This window comes from Heliangelus exortis, chromosome 30 (genome assembly GCF_036169615.1).
Source record: "Heliangelus exortis chromosome 30, bHelExo1.hap1, whole genome shotgun sequence".
In the NCBI taxonomy this organism is placed as follows: domain Eukaryota; kingdom Metazoa; phylum Chordata; class Aves; order Apodiformes; family Trochilidae; genus Heliangelus; species Heliangelus exortis.
The window spans coordinates 2301204-2314477 of record NC_092451.1 but is presented as its reverse complement, the minus strand read 5'-3'; the positions used below and the strand labels follow the sequence as shown (position 1 = coordinate 2314477).

Sequence of the window (13274 nt, the reverse complement as noted above, 5' to 3'; positions counted from 1 at the left end):
ATTTCCCTCTGGCCTCCAAAGGGGCCAAACCCTGGGGTGGGTGTGGGGGGTCCCCAGGGCTGCCCCGTCCCTTTCTGCCCCTGGAAATAATTTTTTTTCGAGCGGTTTTTTTAGCCCCGGAGCAGCAGCAACGGGAGAGCCGCGATTTCAACTCGTGTTTTGGGGTTTTGGGGGGGTTTTTAGTGGGGTTTTTGCCCCGTTAGCGAGGAAAGAGGCTCCTGGAGCAGCGGGAGGATGCGGAGAGGAGGGAGGGGACTTAAAATGTTCGTTTGAGGAGGGGAAAGAAAAGAAGAGAAAAAAAGAACGAGAAAAGAAAAAAGAGAAGAAAAGGAGAAAGAAGAAAAGAAGGAAAAAAAGAAGAAAAAAATAGGAAAAAAGGGAATAAGAAAAAAAGAACGAAAAAAGAAAAAAGAGGAAAAAAAAAGATGGGAAAAAGTAGAAAAAAAAAAGAAGTAAAAAGAAAAAAAAAGAGGGAAAAAGAAGAAGAAAAAAGAGGAAAGAGAAGAAAGAAAAGAAGAGAAGAAAGAAAAGATGAGAAGAAGAAAGAGAAAAAGGAGGAGAGAAAAAGAAGGAAAAAAAGAAAAAAGAAGAAAAAAAAAAAAAAGTTAAAAAAGAAGCAAAAAAAGAAAGAAAAGAAGAAAGAAAAAAAGAAGAAAGGAAGAAAAAAGAGGGGAAAAAAGAAAAAAGTGGAAAGAAGGGGAAAAAGAAGAAAAAAAAAAGACGAGAAAAGGAAAAGAAAAAAGTGGAAAGAAGGGGAAAAAGAAGAAAAAAAGACAAAAAAAGAAAAAAGTAAAAAGAAGGGGAAAAAGAAGGAAAAAAGACGGGAAAAAGAAAAAAAAAGATGAAAAAAAGAAAAAAGTAAAAAGAAGGGAAAAAAAAGAAGAAAAAAAGACGAAAAAAAAAAAGGAAAGAGAAAAAGAAGGAAAAAGAAGAAAAAAAAAGAGCAAGGAAGAAAAAAGTCGAGAAGAAAAAAGCAGAAAAGAAAAAAAGAAAAAAAAAAGGGGGGGGCGGAAAGGAGAAAACTGAAAACCTAAAGAAGCAAAAAAGAATTAAAAAACCCAAAAAAAAAAAAAAAGCGGCTTCGGTCTCCCGGGAGCCCCTCACCAGCAGGCGGGGTTCCAGCCGCTCCGGTACCAGACACCGGGCAGGCGGTACCACCCCCCCCGCAGCCCCAGCGCGGCCGCTCCGGCCCCTCCCGCCCCCCCCCCTTTGGGTCCCCCCAGCTCCGGTTCCGATCCCCGGAGTTTCCTTTTGGTTTTGTAGCGCCGGTTCTGGAACCAGATTTTCACCTGGGTCTCGGTCAGCTGGAGGTTCCGGGCCAGGTGGGCTCGTTCCGGGGCAGAGAGGTATTTTTGGTGGCTGAACTTGCGCTCCAGTTCCAGGATTTGGGAATGGGAAAAAGCGGCTCGGGAACGCTTCGGGGGACGCGGGGACACGGGAGGAGGTGACAAGGAGGGAGCTGCTGGGAGGGAAGAGGGGGGGTGAGAGGGAAATCGGGGGGTTCAACCGAAAATGGGGTTTATGGACTCTTAAGGGATAAAGGGGTTCGGGGTTGTACCCAGGGTCCCCCGAATCGGACTCGTCTTGGGGTTCGCTAAAGGGTTTTGCTTGGGGAAGATGGGTTCTTGAAAGGAAATAAGGAAAGGGAAATGGTGGTGAGGAGGGTAATGATGATATTAATGGTAATAATAATAATAATAAAAAATAAATAAAAGTAAATAATAAAAATAAATAAATGAAAGTAAATAATAAAATAAAATAAAAAAAAAAGTAAAAGAAAGAAAAAAATTAAAAGTAAATAAATAATTAAAAGAAATAAAAATAAATAATAAAAGAAAGAAATAAATAAATAAAAGAAAGAAAAAAAATTAAAAATAAATAAATAATTAAAAGAAATAAAAATAAATAATAAAAAGAAAGAAAGAAAGAAAAGAAAGAATAAAAATAAAAATTAAAATTTATAAATAAATAAATAATTAAAAGAAAGGAAAAGAAATAATAAAAATAAATAAATAAATAAAAGAAAGAATAAAAATAAAAAATAAGCGTTAAAAATAAATAAACAATTAAAAAAAGGGAAAAAAATAATTAAAAGAAAGAAAAAAAATAATAAAAATAAATAAAAAATAAATAAATAAAAGAAAGAATAAAAAATAAAAAAAACAACATTATAAATAAATAAATAATAAAAGAAACGAAAAAAATAATAAAAAGAAATAAAAAATAAATAAATAAAAGAAAGAATAAAATAAAAAAAATTACAAATAAATAATAAAAAGAAATAAAAATAAATAATAAATAAAAAAATAAAAGAAAGGATAAAAATAAAAAATAAAAAAATAAAAAGAAAGAAATAACAAAAAATAATAAAATAAATAAAAAGAAATAATAAAAATAAGAAAATAAAACATAAAAATAAGTAAACAAAAGAAAAAAGAAAAAGGAAGAAAGAAAAATAAATAAAAAATAAAAGAAATTATAAAAATAAATACATAAAAATAAAATAAATAAAAATAAATAAATAAGTAAACAAATACATAAATAAATATTTAAAAATAAACAAATAAACCCAACTTCTTAATGAATAAACACGCATTGGACATAAATCCACGTGAAAGGGGCTGAAATAACAGGACACGGGACATTTTCCACCGCCACTGAGGCTCCAACCTCCAAGTACTGAGGTGCAAAACCTCAACAGCCACGGGGATTTTTCCTGCAAAATCCACACTATTCGGCAGTTCTTGGACACCTCTTGCTATGGGAAAACAAAGAAGAAATAAAGGAAATAAATCGTGACCCTCAAGCTGCAGAGAGCAGCCCAGAAATGGGCCAGGAGCACCCAAAGTGCAGTTTGGAAGCAGCAAAAAAAAATAAAAAAAATAAAAAAATTCCTTTCCCTTTCCTCTGCCAAGAAAATTGGGGGTGGGATTTTTCAGCCTCCTCCAGGCCTGGCTTTGCATCCCTTTCCCTGGGATTCAGCACCTGGGACTCCCAAAAATTCTGCAGGAAAAATATTGGTAGAGTTCTAATTTTATTTTTTAGGGGATTTTTGGGGTCTTTTTTTAATAGGAATCCCACTGAAATCCTTGGAGTTCTTTTGGTTCACACCAGCCACTTTTTTTAGGGATTTGGTACAGTTCTAATTTTATTTTTTAGGGGATTTTTCTTTATAGGAATCCCACTGAAATCCTTGGAGTTGTTTTTTCTTTTTTTTTTTTCTTTTTTTTTTTTTTTTTTACAGCAGCCACTTTTTTTGGGGGGATTTGGTACAGTTCTAATTTTATTCTTTAGGGGATTTTTCTTTATAGGAATCCCACTGAAATCCTTGGAGCTGTTTTGATTTACACACCAGCCACTTTTTTGGGATTTGGTACAGTTCTAATTTTATTTTTTAGGGGATTTTTGCGGTCTTTTTTTAATAGGAATCCCACTGAAATCCTTGGAGCTCTTTTGATTCACACCAGCCTCTTTTTTTAGGGATTTGGTACAGTTCTAATTTTATTTTTTAGGGGATTTTTCTTTATAGGAATCCCAGTGAAATCCTTGGAGCTCTTTTGTTTTTTTTTTTACAGCAGCCACTTTTTTTGGGGGGATTTGGTACAGTTCTAATTTTATTTTTTAGGTGGCTTTTTTTTGGCTTTTTTGGGTCTTTTTTTAATAGGAATCCCACAGAAATCCTTGGAGCTCTTTTGATTTACAGCAGCCACTTTTTTGGGGGATTTGGTACAGTTCTAATTTTATTTCTTAAGTGGCTTTTTGGGGTTTTTTTTGTGCTTTTTTATAGGAATCCCACTGAAATCCTTGGAGCTCTTTTGATTTACACACCAGCCACTTTTTTTTAGGGAATTTTGCACAGTTCTAATTTTATTTTTTAGGGGATTTTTTTGGTTTTTTTTTTTCATAGGAGTCCCCTCTGTGTCCCCATCTGCCACATCCACCCCTCAAACCCCATTTCCCAGGGAGCCCCCGGGTGCTATATGGGAACTTTCTGCCTTTATTCCCCAAGACATCACAGAAACGATTTCCCTGGTTGGTTTTTTTAATATTATTATTTTTTTTTAAACGCAGATTGAGCCCCTTGAGATATTTGAAGTGGTGAAAAGTTTGCTGGTTCTGCTTTTCCATCAGGTTTATTGGGCTCCCCAATATTCAACACAGGGATTATTTGGGTTCCTTGGTCTTTAACCCATGGTTTAGGGATTTTTTGGGTTCCCTGGTCTTTAACCCATGGTTTAGGGATTTTTTGGGTTCCCTGGTCTTTAACCCATGGTTTAGGGATTTTTTGGGTTCCCTGGTCTTTAACCCATGGTTTAGGGGTTATTTGGGTTCCTTGGTCTTTAACCCATGGTTTAGGGATTATTTGGGTTCCCTGGTCTTTAACCCATGGTTTAGGGGTTATTTTGGGTTCCTTGGTCTTTAACCCATGGTTTAGGGGTTATTTGGGTTCCCTGATGTTTAACCCATGGTTTAGGGATTATTTGGGTTCCCTGGTCTTTAACCCATGGTTTAGGGGTTATTTTGGGTTTCTTGGTCTTTAACCCATGGTTTAGGGGTTATTTGGGTTCCCTGGTCTTTAACCCATGGTTTAGGGGTTATTTTGGGTTCCCTGGTCTTTAACCCATGGTTTAGGGATTTTTTGGGTTCCCTGGTCTTTAACCCATGGTTTAGGGGTTATTTGGGTTCCCTGGTCTTTAACCCATGGTTTAGGGATTTTTTGGGTTCCCTGGTCTTTAACCCATAGTTTAGGGGTTATTTGGGTTCCCTGGTCTTTAACCCATGGTTTAGGGATTTTTTGGGTTCCCTGGTCTTTAACCCATGGTTTAGGGATTTTTTGGGTTCCCTGGTCTTTAACCCATGGTTTAGGGATTTTTTGGGTTCCCTGGTCTTTAACCCATGGTTTAGGGGTTATTTGGGTTCCTTGGTGTTTAACCCATGGTTTAGGGATTATTTGGGTTCCCTGGTCTTTAACCCTTGGTTTAGGGGTTATTTGGGTTCCCTGGTCTTTAACCCATGGTTTAGGGGTTATTTGGGTTCCTTGGTGTTTAACCCATGGTTTAGGGGTTATTTGGGTTCCTTGGTGTTTAACCCATGGTTTAGGGGTTATTTGGGCTCCCGGGTGTTTAACCCCCGCTTTATTTGGCTCTGGGATGCTCAAGGCAGCAAGTTTTAGGTCCTGCCCCTCTCTGCCCCAAACCTGGACGATGCTGATCCATTCCCCAGCACCCAGCACCCCCTTACCTGCCTCCTCCTCCTGGGGTGCCCCTGGGACCTGGGCTGGGGATGTTCCTGGGGGATCAGGGCTCCCAGGAGGATGCTCCGGAGCAGCCCCCGGGGCTGAGCTTCCTTCTCCTGCTCCCGGGCTACCAAATCCTCTGCTCTCGGTCTGTTCCTCCCGTGCTCCCTGCTCTGCCCCATCCCAAAGGATGTCTTGGATGAGGAAGGATGGCCGGGGTCTGGAAGAGACAGGGATGGTTTGCTGGGATGCCGGGGGGCTCCGGTTCATCTGGGGGGTGCTGCTGGGTGCTCTTTGCCCCCCTGCAGGGAGCACCCCGGTGCTCATCCTCTTTTTCTTCCTCTCCCGATCCAGAGGCAACGCTGCTTTCCCACCCTCCCACCTCGGGTTTTTATCCAGGCACCGGCCAAGCCTCCCGGGCCTGATTGGAGAGCTCTGCCAGGAGTTTACGCCCTTTCTTTGCCTCTTGGCTCCCGGGAGCTTCTCCCTGCTCCAGACGCCCTTCCCCTTCCCTTCTCCCATTTGTGACTCCCATAAATGCTCCTTTGCCCACCCCCCCTCTCTCTCCCTTCCTGGCAAATCCCTCTTTTCCATCACTTTGAGCATGAGGAGCCTAAGCCAGTCCATGCTTTTTTTTTTTTTTTTTTTTTTTTTTTTTTTTTTTCCCCTTTTTCCAAGATCAAAACGCTCCTAGGATTGGGGGGGATGCTCTGCCAGGAGCAGCTCCTGTATCCCCAGCCCCAACTCCAGCCAGTGCTCTGCTTGCTCCTGAAATTTTCTATATCCCAGGGGAATTCCCAGAGCTCTTTAGGGGGAGTTTGCTGGCTTTAGGAGGATGCTGGCACTGGGATATCTTGGCACTGAGCTGGAAAGATCTCTCCTAAACCAACGTTTTGTAGCAGGCATTGACCTTTTTGGGTTTGTTTTCCCCCTCCCTGATAGGGGTGATGCCTGTACTGGGGGGACAGTGGGTAGGTCTCATGAAATCTCCCTTTTTTTAAAAAAAAAAATTAATGTTTTAATTATTATTTTAATTTTTATTTTTATTTGGGTAAGATTTCGATGCTCAAATGCAAGTGATGGGCAAGAAAAGCCAAAATTCTGCATGAGGGAAACCTCAGAGTTTCACGGACTTGTTTTTTATTGGCAAATAATAATAATAATAATAATAATAATAATAATAGACAGAAACAAACACGTGTGCTGGCTGATATTAAGAAATATAACTCAGCAACCTATCTCAAAAAGCTCAGAGGAATCCAAAGCATTAAACAGTGGTCATAAAAAAGCAGAGGCACAGACCCTGTTTTCCCCTTGTCCTTAGGAAGCAACCCAGTGTCCATAATCCTCCTGATGGGGCATCCTGGGAACTCAAACCCCCTGGGAGCAGGAAGGCTCCAAAACCTTGGTGTTAAAATAAATAAATGCCCTCAGGCCTTGGGGTCCCCAAGTGGCAGTGCTGGAGCATCCTCCTCCTCCTCCTCCTTTCTCCCGATTTTCCTCTGCAGGAACTTCCCTGCAGGAAGGGATGGATGCTCTGGAGACATCCCAGTGCCCGTGGCAGCAGATTCCCTCTGGATTCGGCTCCCATCCTGACAAAAAGAGGGATCTGGAGCAAAGGAGGGGCTTTCCCCAGAGCTTTTCAGGCAGTTCTGACCCTACAAGCCCTGATCCCTGCTTGCAGGCCGGGAGCAGCACCCAAGCTCCCCCTCACACCATGGGTGGCACAGGGGGCCACCCTATAGCCAGCCCCATAGCCAGCCCCATATGGGCTGCTGCTGTAGGCACTGTAGTAGGAACTATAGGAATAAGGGGCCATGGTGTATGGGGCTGGGTAAGGTTGGGATCCCCCAAGACAAGGTTTGCCATCCCTGACCAGCACAGGCACTGCCACCCTCCTGGTGGGGGGGAGTTGGGGGGCAGCAAGTTCCAGGGATTTATCCCGGGTTTGTCTCTTGCATTTGTACCTCCTGTTCTGGAACCAGATTTTCACCTGGGTGGAGGTGAGCTTGAGCACACCGGCCAAGTATTCCCTTTCAGAAGCAGAAAGGTATTTCTGGTGCTGAAATCGGTGCTCCAGCTCAAAGACCTGAGCTTGGGAGAATAAAATTCGGGGTTTTCTCCTCTGGCGCTGCCTGGGGGGGTGGCAGGGATCAGCTCTCTTCTCGGCTGCCTCCAAAGGTTGGAAAGGGAAACATTTTCCTGCAGCGAGAAAAAAAAAAAAAACCCAAAGCAAAGTCAGCCCCTGGAGTGGTTCTGTTCCCAGGTGTCTTTCTGAAGGAAGGGTCAGGAAAGGAACCTTTGGGAATAGGATGAAGTGGGGCTGCTAGTGGAGAAATTAAATAAAAAATTAGAAATAAATAAAGAAAAAAATAAAATTAAATTCAAATTCTGTTTAAAAGGAATTCAAGAAAATTCCTTTTATATTTTTTTAACGTGGAATTAGAAACCTGACTGTTCTGGGAATGTTGAATAATTCCTCCTCTTGTGACTGGCTTCCCCTTGGGAGGAATTCTCCCAATTAAATTCAACTGATCCCAATTTACCAATTGCAATTTCTCCCAAATTAACCTGCTCTGCTGCTGCTGCTGCTGCCACCAGCCTGGAGGGGCAGAGAAAAAGTCGGGTACGCTTCAGGTACCACCCCAAAACCACAAATCCCCTTCCCCACCATCTGCTCCAGAGGGCTGTGAGTCCGGGGCAGGTGGGAAAGGGAATCCCGCAGTTCTCCGAATTTAAGGAAACCCAGAAAAACGAAAGGGCTGGAAACGAAGGAAGAGGAATCGGTAGGAAAGAAGATGCAGAGTAGTTTGGTTTGGGGTTTTTTGTTTTGTTTTGTTTTTTTTTTTTTTTGCTCGCCGGGGGTCACTCCCAGCCTGGTGGGATGCGCTCGGGGAACCCCGGGAGCACCATCGGGAATTCAGGGAATTGGAAAGGGGGTCACTGGGCAGAAAAGGGGTGCTGGAGGGCTCCGTCTGCAAGTGCGAGGCCGGCAGAGTCCTCCCGGGTTCCTCTCCGGCTCTCTAGATCTGTAGCCCAGTGCCACCCAGTGCTCAGGCTCGGGTCTTACTGGTTTCCCCGTTTCAGCGCTCTGCAGCCGCCGGGCTTTAGGAAAAGAGGAAAATCGGCCGGGTTTTAGCTGCGGGGAGAATAAGGGGAGGGTGGTTCCGTCCGATTTCACCCCCCCTTCCCTGCCCCCCCAGCAGCATCCAGGTCCGGTCGTGCCTCGGAGCAGCGATCCCAGTGGGAACAACTAAGGGAGCGTGGAAACGGGGCCCGTGGCAACGAAAACGCCACGATTTGTGCTTTTTGGCACAAAAAAACCTCAAACCAGCCCAAAAACTCTGCTCACCCCCACCCCACGTCTCGTTTCCCCGAGGGCAATGGGAGTGGCGGGGATGGACGGGGAGGGATGCGCGGCTCTGCCGGGGCTTGGCGGAAAATGCCAAAAAAAACCCCAAAAAACCACCCCCCCTCAAAAAAAAAGAAAGACGATGGGGAGGAAAAAAAAAAAAAGGAAAAGTGGGGCTGGGGGAGGAGGAGGAGGAAACTTTCCGTAGCCCGCGGGGGTCGGGGGGAACCGCTCCAGCGGGATCCCGGTGGAGGATGCGGGGATGCAACGGGAGGCTCCGCTGCTTTGGGTTTTCCACCTCGGGGGAACGAAAAAGGCTCCGTTTCCCCTCGCCCCGCCGGGGCTGCCCCCCGGTTCCCCCCCTCCCCGAGTAACTTACGCGGTGGCGGTCGCTCCTCGTCCTCCCCCGGGGGGCTGCGGGCGGGCAGGGTACCGGGGACGGGGAGGGGTCCCCCGGTAGCAAGCGGTGGCTCCAGGTTGAGGATGTCCTTCACCGAGAAGGGGGTGGGCAGCATCTTCCAAGGTTCGGGGGGGTCCGGGGGGGTGGGTTCGGCAGCCGTGCCCGCAGAGGGGCTGTGAGCTCCGGGCCCCTCTCCCCGCCTCTGACCCTCCTGAGGCCGCCGGGCCAAGCACCACCCCCGGGTCCCCACCGGGAGGGGGGGTCCTGGGGGTTGGGGGGGAGCAAGGGGAGGCGGATCAATCCTTTTGGGGGGGTCTTTGGGGATGCACTGGGCCGGATAAGGCTCCACACCGGGAGGGGGGGGTCCTGGGAGTTTGGGGGGAGCAAGGGGAGGCAGATCAGTCCTTTTGGGGGGGGGTCTTTGGGAATGCACTGGGCAGGATAAGGCTCCCCACCGGGAAGGGGGGTCCTGGGGGTTTGGGGGGAGCAAGGGGAACCGGATCAGTCCTTTAGGGGGGGTCTCTGGGGATGCACTGGGCAGGATACGGCTCCCCACCGGGAAGGGGGGTCCTGGGGGTTGGGGGGGAGCAAGGGGAGGCGGATCAGTCCTTTAGGGGGGGGTCTTTGGGGATGCACTGGGCAGGATAAGGCTCCCCACCGGGAAGGGGGGTCCTGGGGGTTTGGGGGGAGCAAGGGGAAGCGGATCAGTCCTTTTGGGGGTCTCTGGGGATGCACTGGGCATGATAAGGCTCCCCACCGGGAGGGGGGGTCCTGGGGGCTGGGGGGGAGCAAGGGGAGGCGGATCAATCCTTTTGGGGGGGTCTTTGGGGATGCACTGGGCAGGATAAGGCTCCCCACCGGGACGGGGGGTCCTGGGGGTTTGGGGGGAGCAAGGGGAAGCGGATCAGTCCTTTAGGGGGGGTCTTTGGGGATGCACTGGGCAGGATACGGCTCCCTATGAGCTCCCCCCCCTCCTTTCAGCTCCCGAGAAGGAGCCAGAGCCTTTCCCTCTGTGTTTCCAAAACAAGAGGGGGTGGAGGGGGGGGGAGGCTTTTGGGCTAAGTTGTAATAAAACAAATCGAGTCGATTTGAGCTCCATTAAGGTCACATTAGCGAGCGGCTTTGGGAGATAAGGGCTGATAAGGGGCGCAGACCACCAAGCTCCTGCAGACTGAGGACGAGGAGGGGGGGGGGATGCTCCAAGAGCCCCCACCAAGGTGGGCTGCCCACTCCCAGCACCTCTGCTCCCCCAGTTCCCTCCCAGTCTGTCCCAGCGCTGCCTTGCTGGGTGGGCACGGAGCTGGCAGAGCCCCTCTGGGACACGGAGTGGGGGAAATGGGTTTGGGGTCCATCCTGGGAGCCCCGTGGGGCAGTTGGGGGGGGGTTGTGGGGAGCCCCACAGCCCGTGGGGTGATGCTGGGTTTTATCTGAGCCCGGTGAGTGGGTTTTGCAATTAAAATTCCTGGGCAGCCGGAGGGCTTGGTGTTTGCTGATAGCCCTGACAGAGCAGGGGGAGTTTTTGTCTGGCTTGGGTCGGTGTCTCTTGCAGCCCCAAAATAGCCAAACCCAGGCTGAATAAATAAACCACCCCAAAGCAGGCGAGGAAGTGAGGGGCTGGAAGGGGAGGGAAAAATAAATACAGTGGCTTGGCGAGAAAAGCGCTCCCAGCCCCAGGGCTCGGTCCTTGTAGCTGGGTAAAGCTTGGGATCGTTCCCATTCCTTGGATTCATTGGACGTCCCTGCACACGGGGCTTGATTTTCCAGGGGAAATTCAAAATTCTGACTGAGCACTTGGTGAAATACCCTGAGCTCCCCTTCCCCAGGAGGCTTTTGAAGGATGCAGAGATGTTTTTGCAGATTCTTTTTTTTTTTTTCAGTGTGACTTTTCCATGTTGAAGGGGTGGATGGATGGATGGAATATTTTTTGGTTGGTTTGGGTTTTTTTGGCTATTCCTCTTGCTGCCCAGACCCCAAAATTTCTAATCCTGACCCATTTAAACCATCCCAGGCTCCTGGGGCTGCAACCTCCTGCTCCATGGACAACGTCAGCTCCTGCCATCCCATCCTCTGAGGCCGGGGCTCTTCCTTATTCCCTAAAAAATCCCTTTCCCAGTGGCTGGCTTCATTGCCACGTCTAAATGGGGTTTTTTTTTGGGAAGGGGAAAGAGCAAAAAGGGGAGAGAAATCAGGGCAGTAACATCACACCTTGGCTTGTTGATGGCAGGAGGCAGCCGGCGCCGGGGGGAAATCCTTGGCTGGGATGGAGAGGAGCAGGAAGGGATTGGGGTGAGGAGCTTCTTCCTCCCCTCCAAGGAGCTTTTTCCTCCCCTAATGACTCCAGGGGGCTGGGATTAATGGGGATGCTGGAGTTTGGATCTGGGATCAATGGAGATGCTGGAGTTTGGATCTGGGATTAATGGGGATGCTGGAGTCTGGATCTGGGATTAATGGGGATGCTGGAGTTTGGATCTGGGATCAATGGGGATGTTGGAGTTTGGATCTGGGATTAATGGGGATGCCTGAGTCTGGATCTGGGATTAATGGGGATACTGGAGTTTGGATCTGGGATCGATGGAGATTCTGGAGTTTGGATCTGGGATTAATGGGGATGTTGGAGTTTGGATCTGGGATTAATGGGGATGCTGGAGTCTGGATCTGGGATTAATGGGGATGCTGGAGTTTGGATCTGGGATTAATGGAGATGCTGGAGTCTGGATCTGGGATCAGTGGGGATGCTGGAGTCTGGATCTGGGATTAATGGGGATGCTGGAGTTTGGATCTGGGATCGATGGAGATTCTGGAGTTTGGATCTGGGATCAATGGGGATGCTGGAGTCTGGATCTGGGATTAATGGGGATGCTGGAGTCTGGATCTGGGATTAATGGGGATGCTGGAGTTTGGATCTGGGATTAATGGGGATGCTGGAGTCTGGATCTGGGATTAATGGGGATGCTGGAGTTTGGATCTGGGATTAATGGGGATGCTGGAGTCTGGATCTGGGATTAATGGGGATGCTGGAGTTTGGATCTGGGATTAATGGGGATGCTGGAGTCTGGATCTGGGATTAATGGGGATGCTGGAGTTTGGATCTGGGATTAATGGGGATGCTGGAGTCTGGATCTGGGATTAATGGGGATGCTGGAGTTTGGATCTGGGATTAATGGGGATGCTGGAGTTTGGATCTGGGATTAATGGGGATGCTGGAGTCTGGATCTGGGATTAATGGAGATGCTGGAGTTTGGATCTGGGATTAATGGGGATGCTGGAGTTTGGATCTGGGATTAATGGGGATGCTGGAGTCTGGATCTGGGATTAATGGAGATGCTGGAGTCTGGATCTGGGATCAATGGAGATGCTGGAGTTTGGATCTGGGATTAATGGGGATGCTGGAGTCTGGATCTGGGATTAATGGGGATGCTGGAGTTTGTATCTGGGATTAATGGGGATGCTGGAGTTTGGATCTGGGATCAATGGGGATGTTGGAGTTTGGATCTGGGATTAATGGGGATGCCTGAGTCTGGATCTGGGATTAATGGGGATACTGGAGTTTGGATCTGGGATCGATGGAGATTCTGGAGTTTGGATCTGGGATTAATGGGGATGTTGGAGTTTGGATCTGGGATTAATGGGGATGCTGGAGTCTGGATCTGGGATTAATGGGGATGCTGGAGTTTGGATCTGGGATTAATGGAGATGCTGGAGTCTGGATCTGGGATCAGTGGGGATGCTGGAGTCTGGATCTGGGATTAATGGGGATGCTGGAGTTTGGATCTGGGATCGATGGAGATTCTGGAGTTTGGATCTGGGATCAATGGGGATGCTGGAGTCTGGATCTGGGATTAATGGGGATGCTGGAGTCTGGATCTGGGATTAATGGGGATGCTGGAGTTTGGATCTGGGATTAATGGGGATGCTGGAGTCTGGATCTGGGATTAATGGGGATGCTGGAGTTTGGATCTGGGATTAATGGGGATGCTGGAGTCTGGATCTGGGATTAATGGGGATGCTGGAGTTTGGATCTGGGATTAATGGGGATGCTGGAGTCTGGATCTGGATTAATGGGGATGCTGGAGTTTGGATCTGGGATTAATGGGGATGCTGGAGTCTGGATCTGGGATTAATGGGGATGCTGGAGTTTGGATCTGGGATCAATGGAGATGCTGGAGTTTGGATCTGGGATCGATGGAGATTCTGGAGTTTGGATCTGGGATTAATGGGGATGCTGGAGTTTGGATCTGGGAGTAATGGGGATGCTGGTGTTTGGATCTGGGATCAATGGAGATGCT

At 47.4% G+C, this 13274-nt stretch overlaps 1 long non-coding RNA gene across 1 annotated transcript in view; it reads left to right on the top strand.

Annotated features, from left to right (window-relative positions):
* Nucleotides 1-930: 930 nt before the first annotated feature.
* Nucleotides 931-13274, top strand: part of LOC139788786 (uncharacterized) — a 33909-nt gene continuing 21565 nt past the window's right edge. Inside the window, exon 1 of the long non-coding RNA XR_011722938.1 lies at nt 931-1299. This is a non-coding gene — a long non-coding RNA (uncharacterized lncRNA). The remainder of the gene's footprint in view (nt 1300-13274) is intronic.